The sequence below is a fragment of the Bubalus bubalis genome, chromosome 13 (assembly GCF_019923935.1).
Source record: "Bubalus bubalis isolate 160015118507 breed Murrah chromosome 13, NDDB_SH_1, whole genome shotgun sequence".
Lineage (NCBI taxonomy): Eukaryota > Metazoa > Chordata > Mammalia > Artiodactyla > Bovidae > Bubalus > Bubalus bubalis.
The window spans coordinates 87,466,431-87,472,488 of record NC_059169.1 but is presented as its reverse complement, the minus strand read 5'-3'; the positions used below and the strand labels follow the sequence as shown (position 1 = coordinate 87,472,488).

Sequence of the window (6,058 nt, the reverse complement as noted above, 5' to 3'; positions counted from 1 at the left end):
ATCACTCACCTAGAACCAGACATCTTGGAATATGAAGTCAAGTCAGCCTTAGAAAGCATCACTAAGAATAAAGCTAGTGGAGGTGATGGAATTCCAGTTGAGCTATTTCAAATCCTAAAAGATGATGCTGTCAAAGGGCTTCACTCAATATGCCAGCAAATTAGGAAAACTTAGCAGTGTCCACAGGACTGGAAAAAGTCAGTTTTCATTCCAATCCCAAAGAAAGGCAATGCCAAGGAATATTAAAACTACCATACAGTTGCACTCATCTCACACGCTGGTAAAGTAATCCTCAAAATTCTCCAAGCTGGGCTTCAACAGTACATGAACTGTGAACTTCCAGACATTTAAGCTGGTTTTAGAAAAGGCAGAAGAACCAGAGATCTAATTTCAACATCCATTGGATCATCCAAAAAGCAAGAGAGTTCCAGAAAAACATCTATTTCTGCTTTATCGACTATGCCAAAACCTTTGACTTTGTGGATCACCACAAACTGGAAAATTGTGCTAGCGATGGGAATACCAGACCACCGATCTGCTTCTTTAGAAATCTGTATGCAGGTAAGGAAGCAATAGTTAGAACTGGACATGGAACAACAGACTGATTCCAAATAGGGAAAGGAGTACGTCAAGGCTGTATATTGTCACCCTGCTTATTTAACTTATATGCAGAGTATATCATGAGAAATGCTGGGTTGGATGAAGGACAAGCTGGAATCAAGATTGCCAGGAGAAATATCAGTAACCTCAGATATGAAGATGACACCATCCTTATGGTAGAAAGTGAAGAGGAACTAAGGAGCCTCTTGTGAAAGTGAAAGAGGAGAGTGAAAAATTTGGCTTAAAGTTCACATTCAGAAAACTAAAATGGTGGCATCTGGTCCCATCACTTCATGGGAAATAGATGGGGAAACAGTGGAAACAGTGACAGACTTTATTTTAGGGGGCTCCAAAATCACTACAGATGGTGACTGCAGTCATAAAATTAAAAGACAATTGCTCCTTGAAAGAAAAGCTATAACCAACCTAGATAGCATATTAAAAAGCAGAGACATTACTTTGCCCACAATGGTCCATCTAGTCAAGGCTATGGTTTTTCCAGTGGTCATGTATGGATGTGAGAGTTGGACTGTGAAGAAAGCTGAGCACCGAAGAATTGATGCTTTTGAACTGTGGTATTGGAGAAGACTTTTGAGAGTCTGCTGGCCTGCAAGCAGATCCAACCAGTCCATACCAAAGGAAATCAGTCCTGAATGTTCATTGGAAGGACTGATGTTGAAGCTGAAACTCCAATCCTTTGGCCACCTGATGCAAAGAACTGATTTATTTGAAAAGGTCCTGATGCTGAGAAAGATTGAAGGCGGGATGGGAAGGGGATGACAGAGGATGAGATGGCTGGATGGCATCACCGACTTGATGGACGTGAGTTTGAGTGAACTCTGGGAGTTGGTGATGGACAGGGAGGCCTGGCTTGCTGCAATTCGTGGAGTCCCAAAGATTCGGACATGACTGAGTGACTGAACTGAACTGAGGACATGGAAGCAACTAAATGTTCAAAGAACCAGCTTTTAGTTTTAATGATCTTTGCTATTGTTTTGTGTGTGTGTGCGTGTGTGTTTTATCTATATTTATTTCTTCTGTTCTTTATGAATTCTTTTCTTCTACTAATTTTGGTTTTGTTTGTTCTTCTTTCTCTAGTTACTTTAGGTGTAGGGTTAGGTTGTCTACTTGAGATTTTTCTTATTTCCTGAGGTAAGATTGTATTACTATAAACGTCCCTCTTAGAAATGCTTTTCCTGTGTCCCATAGGTTTTGGGTCATCGTGTTTTCATTGTCATTTGTCTCTATATATTTATTGATTTCTTCTTTTATTTCTTCAGTGATCCATTGGATATTTTTTATTACTTATTACCTTTTTTATTTTAAATTGCTTGTTCTATTTTCTTTTTTTAAAGCACTGCCATATCATCCTGCATTTTTTCGTTTACCTTAAAAATACTCACATATAGTGCTCCTTCGTGGTTTCTCTGTTATTATAGTTGACTTAAGATATTGTATAAGTTTTAAGTGTACAGCACAGTGAGTCACAATTTTTATAGATTATACTCCATTTAAAGTTATTATAAAATATTAGCTGTGTTCCCTGTCCTGTACAATACATCCTTGTGGCTTATGTTTCGCACATAATAGCTTTATCCTCTTAATCCTCTTCTCACATCTTGATCCTCTCCCTTCTCTCTCCCAGTGGTAACCACTGCTTTGTTCCTTGTATCTGTGAATCGGTTTCTATTTTGAGATATTAATCCTTTTGTTATATTTTTCAAATTCCACTATATGTGATAACATAGGCTATTCATGTTTCTCTGTATGAATTATCTCATTAAGCATAACATTCCAGACTCGTTCATGCTGTTGCGTGTGTAGTCAGATCCTGGCCGCTGTGGTGGGCAGTGTGGTGTCCTGGGGTGGTCGTGAGCTTAGACAGTCTTAGGGCACCCTGCCTCGTGTAGTTGGCACTGTCTCCACCCAGCAATTTGCCTGACCTGAAGCATTTACAGTGCTTGTGCCAAGAAGCTGCTGGGAGGGGCTGGGCCCCAGTGCTCCTAAGCTAGAGGGAGGATTCCAAAATGGCCCTTGCCACCACCAGGGTCTCTGTGGTGAACAAGCTCTCAAAATGGCTGCCTCCAACAACTGTTCCCTAGGTTAGCTCCCTTTCCTTCCTGCATCTATGGGAGACTGTGCAAGATTAGCAGGTATCTGACCCTTTCAAGCCACTAATGCTTCTACTCTGGCTCCCAGAGCACTCAAGGATTTGTGTGTACCCATTAAGAGTGAAGTCTCTATTTCCAACAACCTATGGCTCTCCTGAAAGTAAGCTCTCCTGCCCATCAAAGCTAAATGTTCTGGGGGATCATTTTCCTGGCTCAGGACCCCCAGACTGGAGAATCTCATGTGGAACTTGGACCCAGTTTTCCTTTGGGAGATCCTCTGCAATTGTAATTATCCTTTCATTGTGGGTTGCCCTCTTAGGAGTATAGATGCTGACTGTAGTGTGATGAGCTTCCCAGGTAATGCACATGGTAAAGAACCCACCTGCCAATGCAGGAGATATAACAGACATAGCTTTGATCCCTGCATCTGGAAGATCCCCTGGAGAAAGAAATGGCTACCCACTCCAGTATTCTTGCCTAGAGAATCCCATGGACAGAGGAAACTGGTAAGCTACAGTTCATGGGGTCGCAAAACGTCAGACGCAGCTGGACCAATTTTTACATCACGGTACACATACTGCATTTCCACCCTTCCTGTGTGTCCCATTATGATTCCTTCTTTATATCTTTGGTTGAATATCTTTTCTGATAGATTTCCATCTTTCTCATCAATAGTTGCTCTATCAGTTCATTTCAGTTCAGTCACTCAGTCGTGTCCGACACTTTGTGACCCCATGAATCACAGCACGCCAGGCCTCCCTGTCCATCACCAACTCCTGGAGTTCACTCAAACTCATGTCCATCCAGTCGATGATGCCATCCAGCCATCTCATCCTCTGTTGTCCCCTTCTCCTCCTGCCCCCAATCCCTTCCAGCATCAGGGTCTTTTCCAATGAGTCAACTCTTTGCATGAGGCAGCCATAGTATTGAAGTTCAGCTTCAGCATCAGTCCTTCCAATGAACACCCAGGACTGATTTCCTTTAGGATGGACTGATTGGATCTCCTTGCAGTCCAAGGGACTCTCAAAAGTCTTCTCCAACACCACAGTTCAAAAACATCAATTATTCAGCGCTCAGCTTTCTTCACAGTACAACTCTCACATCCATACATGACCACTGGGAAAACAATAGCCTTGACTAGACAGACCTTTGTGGGCAAAGTAATGTCTCTGCTTTTCAATATGTTATCTAGGCTGGTCATAACTTTCCTTCCAAGGAGTAACTATCTTTTAATTCCATGGCTGCAATCACCATCTGCATTGATTTTGGAGCCAAAAGAAAATAAAGTCTGACATTATTTCCACTGTTTCCCCATCTATTTCCCATGAGGTGATGGGACCAGATGCCACGATCTTAGTTTCCTGACTGATGAGCTTTAAGCCAAACTTTTCACTCTCCTCTTTCACTTTCATCAAGAGGCTTTTTAATTCCTCTTCACTTTCTGCCATAAGGATGGTGTCACCTGCACATCTGAGGTTATTGATATTTCTCCCGGCAATCTTGATTCCAGCTTGTGCTCCTTCCAGCCCAGCGTTTCTCATGATGTACTCTGCATATAAGCTAAATAAGCAGGGTGACAATATACAGCCTTGACATACTCCTTTTCCTATTTGGAACCAGTCTGTTTGTTCCATGTCCAGTTCTAACTGTTGCTTCCTGACCTGCATAGAGGTTTCTCAAGAGGCAGGTCAGGTGGTCTGGTATTCCCATCTCTTTCAGAATTTCCCACAGTTGATTGTGATCCACACAGTCAAAGGCTTTGGCAATAGAGCAATAGAGCCGAAATAGATGCCTTCCTGGAACTCTCAATGATCCAGCGGATGTTGGCAATCTGATCTCTGGTTCCTCTGCCTTTTCTAAAACCAGTTTGAACATCTGAAAGTTCATGGTTCACGTATTGCTGAAGCCTGGCTTGGAGAATTTTGAGCATTACTTTACTAGCGTGTGAGATGAGTGCAATTGTGTGGTAGTTTGAGCATTCTTTGGCATTGCCTTTCTTTGGGATTGTAGTGAAAACTGACCATTTCCAGTCCTGTGGCCACTGCTGAGTTTCCAGATTTGCTGGCATATTGAGTGCAGCACTTTCACAGCATCATCTTTCAGGATTTGGAATAGCTCAACTGGAATTCCATCACCTCCACTAGCTTTGTTCATAGTGATGCTTTCTAAGGCCCACTTGACTTCACATTCCAGGATGTCTGGCTCTAGCTGAGTGATCACACCATCGTGATTATCTGGGTCGTGAAGATCTATTTTGTACAGTTCTTCTGTGTATTCTTGCCACCTCTTCTTAATATCTTCTGCTTTTGTTAGGTCCTTACCATTTTTTCCTTTATTGTGCCCATCTTTGCATGAAATATTCCCTTGGTATCTCTAATTTTCTTGACGAGATCTCTAGTCTTTCCCATTCTGTTGTTTTCCTCTATTTTGATCTATTTTCCTCTACATTGATAGCTGAGGAAGGCTTTCTTATCTCTCCTTGCTATTCTTTGGAACTCTGCATTCAGATGCTTATATCTTTCCTTTTCTCCTTTGCTTTGCTCGTCTCTTCTTTTCACAGCTATTTGTAAGGCCTCCCCAGACAGCCATTTTGCTTTTTTGCATTTCTTTTCCGTGGGGATGGTCTTGATCCCTGTCTCCTGTACAATGTCATGAACCTCATTCCATAGCTCATCAGGCACTCTATCTATCAGATCTAGTCCCTTAAATCTATTTCTCACTTCCACTGTATAATCATAAGGGATTTGATTTAGGCCATACCTGAGTGGTCTAGTGGTTTTCCCTACTTTCCTCAATTTCAGTCTGAATTTGGCAATAAGGAGTTCATGGTCTGATCCACAGTCAGCTCCCGGTCTTGTTTTTGCTGACTGTATAGAGCTTCTCCACCTTTGGCTGCAAAGACTATAATCAATCTGATTTCGGCGTTGACCAGCTGGTGATGCCCATGTGTAGAGTCTTTTCTATGTTGTTGGAAGAGAGTGTTTGTTATGACCACTGCGTTCTCTTGGCAAAACTCTATTAGCCTTTGCCCTATTTCATTCCATACTCCAAGGCCAAATTTCCCTGTTACTCCAGGTGTTTCTTGACTTCTACTTTTGCATTCCAGTCCCCCGTAATGAAAAGGACATCTTTTTGGGTGTTAGTTCTAAAAGGTCTTGGAGGTCTTCATAGAACCATTCAACTTCAGTTTCTTCAGCGTTACTGGTTGGGGCATAGACTTGGATTACTGTGATATTGAATGGTTTGCCTTGGAAATGAATAGAGATCATTCTGTCGTTTTTGAGATTGCATCCAAGTACTGAATTTCAGACTCTTTGGTTGACCATTATGGCTACTCCATTTCTTCC

The 6,058-nt window shown here is 42.0% G+C and overlaps 1 pseudogene; it reads left to right on the top strand.

Moving 5' to 3' along the window:
• The first annotated feature begins 513 nt into the window (after positions 1-513).
• The window catches only part of LOC102392632, a 29,763-nt pseudogene continuing 24,218 nt past the window's right edge, over positions 514-6,058 (top strand).